Genomic DNA, 16,579 nt, shown 5'->3' with positions numbered 1-16,579 from the left:
GCAATTTGAAGAGCCTAAATGATACGTGAGTGATATAATATGATTAACTTACTCAAGCCTTTCAGTATAACATATGTGTATATGAATGAGAATTTGATGTTTGAAATGTGGGAATTTGAGATCTGAAACGTAACTTGGACACGTTGCAGTGATTTATCTGACAACTATCTGAATGGTTCAATCCCAATGAGTTTTGCTAGACTCCCTCTTGTTTCATTGTAAGTAATCGAAAGGGAGAATGATAATAAAGTCTTAAGAGAAAAGATTTATGATAATTAGGTTAATTATCGAAAAGAATTTTTTGAAAAATAAATTTTGAATGTTAATTCAGACAATTGTACAGAGAAATTCTGATTGCAAACTAAGAGTTGTGTTTACAATTTAAATGTCTTATTTATAATTGAAATTTCTAAATTTATAACTATTTGAATCAAAATTTTTAGGTTATTTTTCAGCAAATTTTATCAAGAACCTAATTCTCATTATCCTAATCGAAACTTGTGAATATCCAAACCTTATTTCATCATCCATGTTTTGCATGCATGCATCCATATAAGCTTCAACTTTCGACGAATGCATTATTCATCTCACCAATTATTCTTTAGGGACCTTTCAAGTAATCGAATAAGTGGTCCAATTCCAAAGAAATTGGTGATATTACAACTTTGGAGTATCTGTAAGTGTAAATTAGTTTTAGTTTTTGAAATTTGGTGCTTTTTTGAGAGATGGCTTTATATATGGTTTTGCTTCTTTTTGCAGAGGTTTGAAAGATAATATGTTAGAAGGACCTCTTCCTTCTAGTCTCGGAAAACTGAAGCAGTTGAGCACATTCTAAGAATATTTTGTGCACAAATTAATGATTTTCTGTTATCTCATAGGTGGATTGTAACTAAAACAAGCTAAGTATGTTATAGATAGGTTTTATATTGCTTTTGGATGTGCTTTCCATTTCTAAATTTGCGGGGATCTTTCTGGAATAATTTGTTGGGGACAATACCTGAAAGTTTTGGCAATCTAAAGAAACTAGAATATTTGTGGGTAATATAATATGATTCATCCATTCTCTATGTATCGTGCCAAACCCTTTATTTTATGAATTCTAAAACCTCTCCTAAAATTGTCTGCAATTATTTATATGGGAACAATATGTCTGGTAAATTACCCAATTTTTTTTGGAACTGGACTGAACTCCAAAACTTGTGAGTGTATTTTACTCTAGCTCATCAATATACTTGTTCAAAAATAAACTAGCTCAGTGGATTTTGATCGTTTCATGAGAGCACACACATAATAATAACCAATTTGAATTATCTAAAATACTTGCCTGCAGGGGCGGACCTAAGTTGGAGCAGCCCCCCCCCCCCAACCAAAAAAAACCCACAACAACCCAAGCTCCTCAAATACTAAGTATATGGTAGTGTGATGCAATCCCCCTCCAAAAAGTCACACTGCATCCCAATATTCTTTGGTTAAAACAAAGCCACTCTGCATCCTATTATTTATACAAATATACTTATAAGTATTATATGTATATAATACAATATGCCTACATCTCTTTCATTTGTCCTTCTTTAATTTTATTTATAAGGTAGAGAGGGAATATTTTTTTTCAGTCTTATTTATAGTACATCTCAATTTTTTCCCCAATTATTATAAATAAAAAAAAATCTCTTTTTTCAAAGTAAATTAAAGAAAGTACTTATCTTTTTCTCTTTTCAATTTAACAAAGGTATAATTGTCTATTCATTAAAACATATGCTAACAACCTCTTCTCTTATATTTAAAGATAAAGAAAGATTCTAGAAAACCTTTTAAATATAGGGATGGAGGGAGTAAACCCCCCCCCCCTTTTCAATGGTTCTCAGGATTTTCTAAGTCTTCGAGGAGTTTTGAGTTTTTTTCCAGGTCATAAGAAATATGATAATTGAATATCGAAAGTTATTTATATCGAGGGACCCAGGGACTCAAGAGCTATTCAATCATTTCATGGGATTCTGGAGTAGTTAAGGTTCTTCAAAGGGACTCTAATAATTTCCCAATCTTAAATTAATCTTTTGTCATTTTCTTATTAAAAGTTGAGCTCCTCATCGGGATTGTCGCCGCTGATGCCGGAACCCTAATGCATATCTTCTCGTCTTCAAATAACACCACCAAACCTGAACTCCCCAAGCTCTCTCTGCGCGTTGCCACTGACGAGCTATCGAAGCTTGCGGCCTACCCTGCGAAGCTTTGAAGTAATGAAAGACCATAGTGTACAAAGTGGCATCACCAACGTTGAATGATATTGAAGACAATGATGAGATGATCTGATGATCACGAGTGAGATGTAACGGATGAAGAAGTTGGAAGGCTGCGACTATTGTTTTTTTTTTTTTTAAGTTATCTATGCCATGTAAGCAAGATTAAAAAAAAAACGTCACGAGACACCTAGAGCAGGGCCCATATTTAACAGACGTCTCTTCCCTTCTAATGGCAAGGTGTAGATTGCTATGTCTTTTAAAGTTCAGGGGTAACAATGCATCAAAATGGGATTTTGGATTTTTTGGTGTACTTGAAGTTATAGTTTAAAGTCAAAAATGATCTTTAACCCTAACTTGTTTACCACTTTTTATTTTCTAATTCCTTTTTGAGAACTTCTTTTTGGCAGGCATTTGCAAGGAATGTCTATGGAAAGTCCAATTCCTTCGACCATTTCTAAGCTAACAAATTGATTGATTTCTGAGCATGCCTGTTCCTTTGTAAACCGTTTGCACACTATTCAATGGCGGTGAAATTAATGTAATCTTCAACCGAAAACAAAAAAAACGTTTTTCCTTATTGAAGATGCTTTATTATTGTTATCATTAATTTTGAATTTCTAATTCAGGAGAATATCTGAAATTGTTGTTATCATTAAATTTCAATTTCTAATTCAGGAGAATATCTGATTTGCGTGGACCAACAACAATGAGATTTCCTAAACTGGAAAATTTGAAATCATTGAATTCCTTGTAAGTTGAGAAACTTCTTGCGAAAATCTGTTTATTGCACCTCAACTAGTTTATACTTTATTGTTGCATATTTTGTTTTACTCTCAGGGTGTTGAGAAACTGTTCCATCCACGACTCCATTCCAAATTACATTGGTAAACTTCAAAGCTTAGAAACTCTGTAAGTTGCTTTATCCTCATACATAGCCAATCTAGAATCCTCTAAAGGATATCCTATATTTAACTTTAATTGAGAACCTAGTTAGTTTCTATTTTACAGATAATTACTCATATTGTTATTGACTATATTCACCAGTACTATTATTTACTATTTATTCTTCGGTTATTTTTATGAGACGATATTTGATTTGTGTTACACATGGATTGCAGAGATTTGAGCTTTAACAAGTTGATTGATCAAATACCAAACAACATGAATGACTTGGACGGCTATCTTACATGTAATGGAGCAGTTGTTATACAAGTACCCATTACTTAATTTCTTGGAACTCAATTACTCTTTTTTAATTGATTTTTTTATTAATCATATGTATGCAATTTTCTGACAGAAAAATCTCTAAGTGGAAAAATTCCTGAATGGATGCCGCAAAAGAAGCATAACTTGTTAGTAACAACGTTTTGGTTTTAATTTCTTTCCCATTACAATATAGTTCAATGCCATTAATTTTAGTTTAATTAATTACTGTAAACCCTATTAACAAAAAATTCTTTACCAACCTCATTATTTGTGAATGAGAAAATTTTTCTCTACTTTCTCTTTCAGGGATTTATCTTACAACAATTTTTCAGACTCTTCTGTTACTATTCCCAATTGTCAGCATGGTACCATGTGAACTCTCTCTCTCTCTGCTCCCATATTTTTCACTCTTAAGTCATTATTTGTTTACACCGAAACTTGGATTCGAGCATGTCATCTTCAGCAAGCACCTGATATGATTATGCCATCTTCTTGTAATTGTTCCACACCACTTTTAAATAATGCATATATTGAAACTTTTATTCATGTTGCAGAAAAACTTTCCTAAAAAGGGGCCTTCCTTGTGGTTGGAAAATCCAAGTGTAAGTGTTTAAATTAACATTGTGAATCTTTTTTTTTTTTAAATGCATGTTTGAGAATTTCCCATATAAGATATCATTTTTAATTGCTTCAACAAAAAAACTAAATCAACTACGAAAACAAGCTCATTGTGAAAGCCAATTTCAAGACTAAAATGTCCATGTCATGTGATGGTACCCATCAGTAAGATAGTGATTTGAAGAATTTGATACTTTGGCTTCTACTAGATGAGATTTTTTATTTTGTTGTTATCACTAAAAAAATGCAGATTATTCATTGTTCATCAACTGTGGAGGATCAGGAACGACATACGAGGGGAATACATACGAAGACGACACCAATCCAGATGGTATCTCATACTTTTATTCTACTGATAAATGGGCCTATAGCAGTACAGGAATATTCTTCCAAAGTAATAATGCTAATTACAAAACAACAAACAAATCTTCTCTCAACATTACTAGTCCAATCCACCAAACATGCAACGATCTTAAATTTTTAATTAAAATAAATTTTCTCCAATTGATATTTAATTTATTTATTTTAATTTTATAACAAATGAAGATTAGTAGCTTAGTAAAATTTATGCTAGTTATTATATGGAGGTCTAGAGTTTGAATCTTACTTAAACTAAAATATTAGTTTTATTTTTTGGTATATGGGAAATTACAAAAGTGCCTTTGCTTCTTATTATAAAATATTATAGTAACAATAATAAAAATATAGTGGGGGTCTTTTTGAAATTTCCCTAGCAGAGTTTGGGTCTTATTTTGTAATTTTTCCAATGCGCTAATCATTTCAAATATCTACTTCCTCCTTTGTCGGTAAGAGTCTCGGAACAGGGTGGAGAGCGTTCGCATCTGTCTCTGTTTTCTTTCGTCTCATTTCCCATCGCATAGGCTTCAATCTTTTCGTTGCTGTGCTCGTCTCCTCACCGCTGGTAAGAGTCCGTCTCTTGCCTCGCTGTTCGTCCATCTCTGTTGGGTGGAGTAAGTGAATCTCTTCCCCTGTTTCTGTTTTGTTTGTGGCTGACGGAGGTTTATGGGTGTGTGCGTGCCCAGTCTTTCTTTTTCTTCCTCCTCAGCTGCTGGACTTGCGTGTGTGTGTGCCTAGAAAGCTCAAATCCTTCCTCTTTCCGGTCTGATATTCTGCTTCTCCTTCCCCTTAAGCAGATGAGTAGAACTCATCTCTTATCGTTCGGTGTAGTCAATGAGCTGAGGACTGGCTGTTACTACTGCGCTTCTATTTGGGGTAAGACGTTGATGCTTTCTTTTTCTCCTTTGGATTCAAAAGCAGCGTGATCATCCTTTCTCTTCTTCCTCTAGCCGTAGAGTGCGTTCCTGCTCCTTAGGTTTGCTGTCATAATTTTGAGGAAATTAAACTATATTTGGGTTGGTGCTGCGTATTACTGTTTTAACTTGGTGATGAGCTGAATATGAATGATAGAGTTGATGTGGTAGTTAGTTAGATTTGTTGAAGGCCTACTGTGAACTGAACTTTGATGAATGCGCTCAATATGTTTGTAAAAATGCTTGAGGGAATGATGTTAAATTATCATAATATAACTTGAAGGAATATATGTGAGTAGTGGCTTTAGCTAAAGATTGAAATTTTAAAATATCGAATGAGGAGTAGGGATTACATAAGATTTTTATATGACACTTTATTAACTTTGAAGGAAGCATGATAATAATGACATGATTTATTCTGATTTGTGATTAAGGATGGGTTACAAGGAAGTATAATGATGGATTAAGGTTTGTCAAATAATTTAATTCACTCAAGAATACTTGAAATGGAATACAGTGCTATCTAAATTACTGCTTTCAAATTATGAAGTTGTTTATAATTTAGTTTATATTATGTTTTAAGGTATTTGAACATGAAAGTTGAAGGAGATATGACTATTTAATTTTCATATTAGAACCATGAGGAGTTATATATGCTACTTGAAAAGTATGTCTTCACATACATTGTAAAGTTGATATACCTAGTGGAATTTTACAACATCTAAAGGGAAATTATTAGACTAAATGATGATCAAGATTTTGTTAAACTTGGAATAAGAGTAGTATTAATGGGTTGGTTGAATGTTTCCTAATGTTGTTAATTATTTGATAGAAGTTGCTGAAGGATTATAAAAGATTTAAGAGATTAATGAGAAATTTTAGGACTTAGCATAGATTTTGAATGTTAGTTTTTGTTTGTTTATTATAAGAAAGAAAATTTGTGATATAAAATGTGTTGGTTTATATGCTAGACTAATTTGGGGGCATCATTGGAGTAAGCAAGAAATTGAGGGAGTCTGAATATAAAATTTTTGAACGCTCAGGTGAGTGGGTAGCATTTCGAATCAATTTCTAAAAAAGTGTTTAAGATTCCTTTAGTTAAATTTTACTATTATTCATTTATAAATTATGCAAATATTCTTGTTTATCCTATTCTTCCAATAATTGTTTTATTAACGCATATATTTTTATCTTATTGATAATTTATATTGTTGATAAGAAATGATTGAAACAAATTATGATAAATGATGTTATTTCTCAAAAATACTTTTAAATACTTAATTCTATGTAAATATAAACATTTGCAATGCAACAACTCATATATGGGAAAAATGATAAAAATTTTGGACAAATGAAAATGATAGTTGAACAATGTTTGAAAGAGAAAATTTTAAAATTGTTTTATTGCTTCGTACATGTTTGATTTTTTTTTTTTTGAGGAGGACTGAGTTCAGAATGCTGGATGCCAACAGCAGTTCCGTTAGCTCTTGGCATGCCATGATACACCTAGCTAGGAGGGTTTTTATAGAAGGTGCTAGCCCCATATAATGGCCAATGAACGTGGAACAGAGGGATGGTTATTTGTGAGTATTGTATTCACACTTGTTTTCGTAGGCTTCATGCCTATGTTTGTTTCATGGCTTTCAGCTGCGCTTGATTGGTTACTTATCCTTGTGGACTGTGTATCTATGCTTGTTATTCGTTCTAATAAGACCCTCCTAAATTTAAGTTAAAATTTATTATTTCTCAAGTAATTCTCTAAAAGTACTTTATTGTACTACACTATTATTAAAAATTTATATTTTATGGAAGAAATTAATAAATTTATGCAATTATGTTAGCAATGTTTAATTTTCATGATTATATTATTGAAAAATTATTATTTATTTTTTAGTTTAGTTTATGATTCATTAGTTCATTAAGTCACTTTGAGCATATTTTATTATTTATTATCTTCATATATTTTTGTTATAATTTTTATTGGAACGCTACTCATCGGTTATTTCTTTAGTCTTAAATATGATAGCTGACCCTGCAACCTCCAGTAGATTACTAAAGGGCCATTTTGTTTTTTGTTTTTTGAAAAAGAGGAGGCATATTGTGATTATTGTTGGGTAAAACTCTCTATTGTATTTTGTAGTCATAGCCTAGTGCTCCACATACACCATACTTAAGTCCTAGTCTTATTTTGTTGTTATGTAAATTGCGGGAATGGAGTTAGTCACCTTGTTGGTTTGGTTGACAGGTTTTGTTATTGTGAAAATTTTGAAAGGTCCAAATTATAAGGGAGCTCTGTTAAAATTTTTACAAAATGCTTAAAGCTTTATGAACTTTATTGCTATGTATAACTTACATATAATAATTTAGTTTAGTTTTTTATTAGTCAAGACTTATGGAATATGAATTTACCTTATATTTTATGCCGATCACATCTTTAGTATCAGGGTGTGAAAAAATAGCTCACCTTTTACCTTTGTCTCTCACTACCATGGCCTTTGTATGCATAATGGAAATTACAATGTCAAACTTCACTTTGCTGAGGTTATGTTTTCTCAAGACCAGAATTTCAGCAGGCTTGGAAGGCGCATTTTTGATTTTCAATTCAAGTAAGTCTCATCATTGGAATCTAATTTCTTCTCTAGTTATTAGAAAATCCAATTGAGAGAAATAAATATTGTGGGATGTCTCACCCATCAAGTAAGCTCACCACCATGCCTAAACACAGTCCATATCCATGATTGGACTAAAATGTCAAGTGAATCCGTTGATCAATCTCTCTTTCTCTCTTATAAATGAACTTTTAAAGGATTTATTGTTATATAATGCTTCATCATGCTTTCAACTGCTTTTGCCATGATAACAAAAGTTCTGAGAGTTTGAAACTTTTGTATATGTATATCTGACAGGATATGAAACGTTTGAGTGATTTCAACATTATAGAGGAAGCTGGCGGTGTTGGTAAGAGCACTGTCAAAGAATTTAATCTTGATGTGAATGATAACACCTTGGAGATCCATTATACTGGGCTGGAAAAGGAGCTACAACTATTCCTGAATATGGTGTATATGGACTTCTCATATCTGCAATTTTAGTCACCCCATGTAAGTCAAATCTCCTATTTGAGCTAAGTGATGACCCTTTTGATTTTGATATGAATAATAAGCATTTCTGCATTATTTGTTCTAGACTTTGAAATTCCTTCAGAAAGGTTTCTACTAGAGCCATTCCAGGGATTGTGGTTGGATCATGTGTGTTCTCGATCCTAATTATACTATTTGTCCTTCGAAAGATGGGTTTTCTAGGTGGCAAAGATTCAAAAGACAAACGTAAGATAAAAATTTAAAATAATAAAACTGACTATGGCATGCAAGTCAAGTGCATCAACATTGATTTTTGCGTATTAATGTGATTACTGCTTGTTTCTTGCAAATTCAATGGGTTCTTCTTTCATTTATGTAACACATGATGCAGAGTTCCTAGATCTTAAAATGGGTTATTTCTCTTTAAAACAAATCAAAGATGCCACCAATAACTTTGCCCCAAAAAATAAGATTGGTGAAGGAGGTTTTGGACTAGTGTACAAGGTAATATTTTACCTATCATATTTATATTTATATTTAATTAGGATTAAATATTTGACCAGTGTACAAAGTAATATTTGACCTACATCAATGATGAAAATTGAAACTAAGCAATTGATTGAATTGCAGGGTTGTAATAACCCAAAAATATTAAACAAAATTAAAATATATAATAATATTTTAAATATATAATAATATTTTAAATATATTTTTATTAACTTTAAAATAAATTTAACACGATGAAATTGGTGGTTGTTGTAAGGACTTAAAAAAAATGAAGTAAACTAAAATTTGTAATTAAATAGTTCAAGTTTTTTTTAATTAATTATGAGATCAATTTATCAAATTTTGGATGGCTCAATGACAATTTTCGTTGGTAAGGGAGATTTTTCTTTAATTTTAAAATTACTAAATGACCCTTAAAGAAAAGACTACACCTATCAGATATTTTTCCTCTCTCTTCATTTGTCCTTCTAGTGTGTTCGAATGGAAAAATTTCAGGGGAGAGAGAATCAGATATTGAGAGTGGGAGAACCGTCTTCTTCTTCCTCCTTCCCATTCCTACGAATCAGAGAGATCGAGTCTGGCTTCAAACCAGGAAAAAAAAAAAAAAAACCACAGCCACCTAGTTCAGTTCGCCACCAGTGCCTGCGTTTATCAATAATCTGCCACTGTTGAGATCAGAGCCACAAGTTCATCGTCTCCCTGCTTCACCGCCGGTGCCTTACTTTCCCTCCCTTTCGTTCAACATTAAAACTCAGATCTTCTCCCCTATTCTCCGTCACCGCGGTGTTTCTGTGACTAGGGGGAAACTTCGAACTTCTCCCCCTCCTCTGTCCGCGATGTCCGTTGGCGTGTACGGGCCTTGAGTTTCGGTTCCCTATGTCAGATTATTCTTTTTCCTGGTTTAGCATCAATTTCTGTATTGGTGAGTTAACCTTATCTCCCTTCCCTACCTCACATGGTCTGTGTGCGTATGATTGTGTTGGGCTGCTGAAATTGGAATTTTCTTTCTCCTATTAAAGATGCTGATTGCGTGCAATGGTGGATCGTATGGCATTCTTTTCAGAATTTGGACTGACTGTTATGAAAGAAATTTGAAGAGGAAAGAGTTTGGTATTAGCTTGAACTTTAATGCAAACAGGGTGTTTGTCAGAATGTTCGATTGAAAAATTTTATTCAAAAGAGTGGCTAAACTTGACTGGGTTAATCACAGTTAATTTTATAGTTTAGGTTCCCTGTTTTTCTGACGTTAATATGCTGATAAGCTAACGAGTGTATCTGTGAGTATCATATGTCTGTTGGCAAGATTTGTTTTTACTAAATTTTTTTTTTTCAGTAATTGGTTAAGGATCAAGATGGATGATAGGTGGTAATTTGTAAGTTGCATGACCATGATAAAGTTTTGAAGTGTTTCTTAAGTAGCTTGAACATATATTTTAAATGCAATTGACGCTGGGTGATTTATCATATTTATCTATATGGGGGAATCTATTAAATGGGTGAATTTAATTGGTGCCCTTATAATGTGATCGGTAAATGGAAGTATTGACAATAGATGTTATTGGAAGGAGATTGGAAGAGAGAAGAGGTTGATATTTTAGTTGAACACTAGTGCTTACAATGCGTTTGGTAAAGTATTTATTGAAGGAATTTTAATTTTATAGTGGTAATAATATATGTGATGCTTATATTGTTGTTAAAAAAAAAAAACTATAGAAGACACTTATTCTTTATAATGAAAATTAGAGTTGAAATTTGAGATTTTGGAAAAGATAATTTGATTGGTGAATCGAGGGTCAAATTGTTGTATATGTATTCATCCTTATTTTAGAACACTGTGGAGTGTTGAAGTTAAGATTGATGTCTTTTATTGTATTTTTCTAAATCATTTTATGTTGAATATTTTTACTGATAAAAGCATATGAGAGGGAATGACAATGATATTAATTGGATACTAGGAAATTAGAGACAAATCATTGATGTAAGAGTGCCAATTAAGAGAAAGCTTTATAGTTGGGAAATATGTCAGGTAAGTGGATAGCGTCCCAACTGATTTTTTTAATCAAAATTTCTTTTACTGTAATATTATGTTTTTCTGAAAATCATTTTAATAGCATTAATGCAACTATTGAATATTTGTTGATTAATATTATTTTATTTTGAGAAATTAGCTTTACCAAATTTGAAATGTTATTTGATCAATTAAATCAAGTTTGGACTTTGATTATGAGATTTTTATTTTATCAAATATTGGATTGATACAGAGAATGATTCATGCGAGTTTAACTTTGAAAATTTAATTTTTTTTATTATTCAATAAATGCACGTATGAGCATTAGATATGAAATTTTATTCTAGCAAGTTTTAATGTTTAAAAGTATTCATGCGAGTTTGATTTTGGGAATGATAACTGTATCTTGAAAGTGATGATTTTCTCACATGTTTGAAAATAGTTTTTTTTTTAAAAGGGATTTTATACGGTACACTGGTTGCTAACAGTAGTTCCGTTAGCCCTTGGCGCGCCATAGTACACCTAGCTAGCAAGGTGCTTATAGGAGGTGCTAGCCCCGTGCGATGGTCAACACACGTGGAATGGAGGGATGATTATTCGTGAGCATCGTACTCACGTTTGTTTCATGGTTTCAAGCCGCGTTTGGTTAGCATTACCCTTGTAGAATGTGTGTCCACATTTGTTTCGTAGCTTCGGCTGCGTTTGGTTATTTTTACTCGTGGACTGTGTGTCCGCGTTTGTTTTCGTAGTATAAGCCGCGTTTGGTTATTGACCCTCGTGAACTGTGTGTCCACGTTTGTTAATTATTTTGATAAGTCTCAATAATTATGAATCCAATTATTTGATGATTTTATATTCCATTGATTTTATTCAGTAATTTATTTATAAATATTTATTTTATTTATGTGTTTTCTTGAAATCAGATGATATTATTATTTGCTACGATATTTCAATGATTTGAGATTTTATTTAAATTTTTATATAGACATTTTATTATGAATTTTATTAAATTTTTACGGAAATTTTTGTTTCTTTAATTTACATTACTATTTTGAACTGTTCATTTTATTTATGTTTTATTATTCATTGTTGGGGCGTTATTTACTGAAAAAAATATTTTTTTCTCAGATAGCTTGTACCTCTATCAGATCATTCAAGGAATTTTGTTACTGCATTGAAGTTGAGATGCCATTTTGGTTATTCTCAATTTTTTTTATGCATGTAATATATTAATCTATATATTGTACTTTTATAAATAATTGTTATAGGTGCTCCTTATAGCCTATGGTTGAGGTCTTATTTTGTAGATATTTTGTCTGCTAACTGAGCTCCTAGATTTTATAATATTTCTTTAAAAATTTGAATGGTGAAATTTTGGGAAATCCTATTGTCGAAGGAGATAAGACTTCATATTTAAAATAAAATAAAATGGAATATCCTTGAATTAGGTTTAAGGGATATGTGTTTAGGTGCATATCTCGTGCCGGTCACTCTCGTTTTTTAGGGCATGACAAGGGTGTACTATCAAATGGTGTTGCGATAGCTGTGAAGCAACATTCGTCCAAATAAAAGCAAGGGAATCATGAATTTGTTAATGAAATTGGAACTATATCTACTTTGCAACATCCAAACCTTGTCAAGCTAATAATTAGTTTCTATATTTTGCAGTTTAAATGTAATGTATAATTAACGCAACACAACTTTGTTTTATATTTATATAAATCTTATTTTAATTGTGTGGTCTTTAAGTCATCAGTTAACAGCAAGGGAGATGCCACATGGAGCCAAGGATTAATCCCGTTTAACCCTTTTAATTTGTCACGCGTAAATAGCTTGGCCAAATATAAAATGATTTAACTGTGAACTGGTTTAGATTAGATTCACATTGCACTGTTTTTTAAAAGAAAAAAAATGAGGGTGTAAATTGCTTCAACTAAAATTTAATATCAAATGTGTTTAGAGGAAAAGTTTTGAAACGAATTTGCCCAAAACCCATAAAACAAATGTGTACAATGGTAGAATGAATTTAAATATAAGAATATATAGTAAGTGACTGCTATGATAGAATCAAAATTCAAAGTTAAAGGTCTACTGTAATAATAAAAAGAAAATCATATATTATTAAAGTATAACATAACACTATCATAATAGAAAAAAATTACTATGATAGAAAAGATTTAAACTCCCTAACTTAAAAAAGACACCAATTTTTTACAAATACCGTTTAATTTAAGAAAATATCAAACAGCTTTTTTTCAGTAAACCAAGTTGGGATGGAAAATAGATTTAATAACAAATGGCTTAGAATACATTTGAAGCCCAAAATATACAATTTATCTCAAAAGGCCACACCATCACATTCTAAACAATATTTGCACTCAAGAATCCATAACTAAATAATTCATTTATTTTCCTCTTCAAAAGAGGGCAATCAACCAAAAGTCAAATTCCACAAATTAATATGCTACAATAAGTTACTTTAAACAAAATTATTAACTATTTCTAACACAAAAAATAAACAAGTTGTTTCTAACATTCCAAAACAGTCAGCTAATTCTCACAACACTTCAAGAGAACCTTTATAAAATTGTTTTAAAACCCATCCAAAGCATTCTAGTTGAAATAGTGCAAGATATTGAAAATATATGTTAAACATAGTGCTATATTTCATGGCAATAAAAATGTAACAATGACAAAACAGTAACATGCAGCAACATAAAATGTATAAACCTTGAGCCATGCATAAGGCTCAAACCCTCTTGCTTCCTCCGTTGCATGGCCTTAGATGGATTCTCACCTTCAGATCTAAGGTCTTAGTAACCATAATTTATTTAGATATACAATAGAAAATTAGAACACTGAATATAATTTCTTAAGTTAAATCAAAATGATTTATAAGTATAATCACTCTTCAATATATTATTATTCATTATAACCTTTCAGTATCTAGTTCTTGATCCATTTACAGTTTATTATTTTCAAACACAAACATATATTAAGCAATAACAGTTTATAGTAATAGTTATCTCAAACTTTTTTACAACTAATAATATCCACGCTCCTTTTCTCGAGCCATTCACAAACACTTTGACATTATTATTTATTGGACAATTACAAGTTATAAATATCAAAGATATCAAGCCTGACAACGATTGATACAAATGCTCCCGTACAACACCTTTCATCCTTATTTTGCTAACTGGAGCCATAGGTTAATGTACTAAGATTCATCCATTTGATTGAATTACTCCAAGCTCCAAATCAAGAGGCATCAACCAGTCATGATTGGACTATGGCTCCCCTCTTTTTGGAGAAACTGAGAGGCATCACATTGTATTAACTTTCCAACTTATGTTATCAATATAATTCTATCAACTCCGCAGTAAACCATGTGCATCTAAATAAGCATTCACATCCAAGGCATGCATGTGCTATTCCAAAAAAAAAACATATAAATGTGGTTCCAATACAAGATTCAGAATTTACACATCTTTTTCAATATTCATCAAGTTAATAATAATAGGTTCAACTCTAAGAAACATCTCAAAATAAAAACAACAACAACAACAACAACAACATCAACAACAACGGCTTATACATACCTCACCCAAAAAGAATAATAATAATAGCGAGATCAGTGACACCTAGTCAAAAAAGGGATTCTGACATAACATCTTTGACCAAAGAAAAAATGATTCATTTTATAATGCAATAAGAGATGAAATGTTACAACTTTTATACATCTCAAAGCGGTGCAAAGGAGAGACTATTTTATATGTAGCCATATAGTTTATCAACTTCTGAGGGTGTATTTTGTATTGAGTAAGCCACTTCACTTTCCACATTAAAAAATAAATAAATAAAGGTGAAGGCGTTCACATGGCGAACACTAAACACCTTCCAAATGAGTTGATTTTTTTTAAAAAAAAAAACTAACTTATTCAAATGGATATTCTCACACAATCGCCTTCCCTAAAAGTCGATTCCACCATACGCGGTTTCATAATGAATTATAAAAGAATTAATTTATTGAGATCGATTCTCACATGATCACTTTTCATAATTTCTTTTTTTTATAAAAAAAAATCGATTCTAACTTGTGCGAAAGTTTAGAATACGCAGTATCTTTAATATTATAACTTAAGTCCTTTTAGCTTTTTTTTTTTTTGGTACATGATGTGTTGCCAGCTAAACTTGAATAAATAAATAATCTTTTAATGTTGTGCACTATTGCCTGAAGCTTTGAAATTATAAAATAAAACAACTGGATTCCGATCCAAATTTACAATATATTTAATAAAGATAAAGAAGACGAAAGCAAACAAAGATGACAGCCATTGTTGCTTAATAATTCGTGCGTGATGGGCATGAAAGTCACTTTTAATTAAAAACTAAAAGTTATAATATCATAATTCGTTCTAACATCATGATTCATCAGTGATGATCATGTGACAATAGTGCCTTAAATCATGAATATATGTGGGTCATTTAGATTAAAAATGGACAACTACTCCCTGCTGGCATCACATTTAGTGTTTCAAACAAGATTGCATCCAATTTGTGAGTAATTAAAAAAAATGAACGACTACAAATTCAATGTTATTTCATTTTTATATATTTTTATTTTTTTTATAAAGATCGGATCTAAATAGAAAAAATTTTCTGATTATAATTTTTTTAAAATAGACTAATATATAAAAAAATCTCTAACTTTGGTTTATTCCATTTCAACATCTTGACCTTTAAGTATTTAAAATTAAGACCTTGAAGTTTCATATTTTGACTATCAATTACCCTGTTGTTAAATTTAACAGTTTATTCAATTTTACTTTTTTATTTTAAAGAATTGAGTATATGCCATGTTATACTCTAACAAATGACACTTTTTTTGACATTAAATTTTAAGTGTTTTAATTATTTTAGTAAGATTTTTAAAAAATACCTAAAGCCAATTGTCATATTAAAATAGCACTTTTACGGTAATCACAAAATGGCTTTATGCATTTTCTAAATCTTCATAAAATAATTAAAATTCCATGTTGATGCCAAGTTCTATGTGTTAGAGAATATGCTCAATTCTTTAAAAAAAAATGCGAAATGGCATGAACCGTTAAATTTAATAGCAATTTTAATGACAGGAGAGTTGATGGATAAAATATGAAAGTTCAGGGTCTTAATTTTAAATATTTAAAGGTTAGTGTGGAGATAGGTACCTCATTCAAAGTTTAGGCAAGTTTTGTATATTTTAGTCAAAAAAATATTATTTAAGAATTTAAAAATTTTAAAGTTAGAATGTGATAACTAACCCATGTTGTCCTTTACTCTATTTGTCCTCATCTATTCGTTCTTGTTTTTGTTTTTGTTTTGTTGGGTATTGGGGGTAGGTAGGATTCCTCTCCTGTGGTAATCCCTTGATAATAGGAAAAAGATCTGCCAATCAGTAAAATAAAATGAAACAACAAATTTGAATGAAAGCATTAAGTATTATTAATTGAAATTGCTGAAAAATGAGTCTTAATCACTTGTAATCAATAAGATCTGGTAATTTTTTTACATTATATATAAATTAAATATGATAAATTTAAATTCATGAACCAATCAAGGTTGAGTGTAGCAAAAATCATTAACTCCTTATAACGAGTTGAATTA

General features: G+C 31.0%; 2 long non-coding RNA genes across 3 annotated transcripts; both read left to right on the top strand.

The window, feature by feature from the left end:
- Nucleotides 1–4,872: 4,872 nt before the first annotated feature.
- LOC129313438 (uncharacterized) lies at nucleotides 4,873–12,657 on the top strand. Of its 2 annotated transcripts, none has more exons than XR_008593947.1 (5): nucleotides 4,873–4,986; nucleotides 5,108–5,297; nucleotides 6,307–7,941; nucleotides 8,242–8,436; nucleotides 12,446–12,657. It is a non-coding gene; the product is annotated as an uncharacterized LOC129313438 (long non-coding RNA). The 2 variants fall into 2 exon arrangements; XR_008593948.1 differs by having other exon boundaries at nucleotides 4,896–5,035; nucleotides 5,219–5,297.
- On the top strand, nucleotides 9,403–11,807 carry LOC129313439 (uncharacterized). Its single transcript, XR_008593949.1, has 2 exons — nucleotides 9,403–9,844; nucleotides 11,388–11,807. It is a non-coding gene; the product is annotated as an uncharacterized LOC129313439 (long non-coding RNA).
- Nucleotides 12,658–16,579: the final 3,922 nt, after the last annotated feature.

Source organism: Prosopis cineraria, unplaced genomic scaffold (genome assembly GCF_029017545.1).
Source record: "Prosopis cineraria cultivar Desert tree isolate PC_DT_omini unplaced genomic scaffold, ASM2901754v1 PC6, whole genome shotgun sequence".
Lineage (NCBI taxonomy): Eukaryota > Viridiplantae > Streptophyta > Magnoliopsida > Fabales > Fabaceae > Prosopis > Prosopis cineraria.
This window is presented reverse-complemented; position numbering and strand designations above follow the sequence as displayed.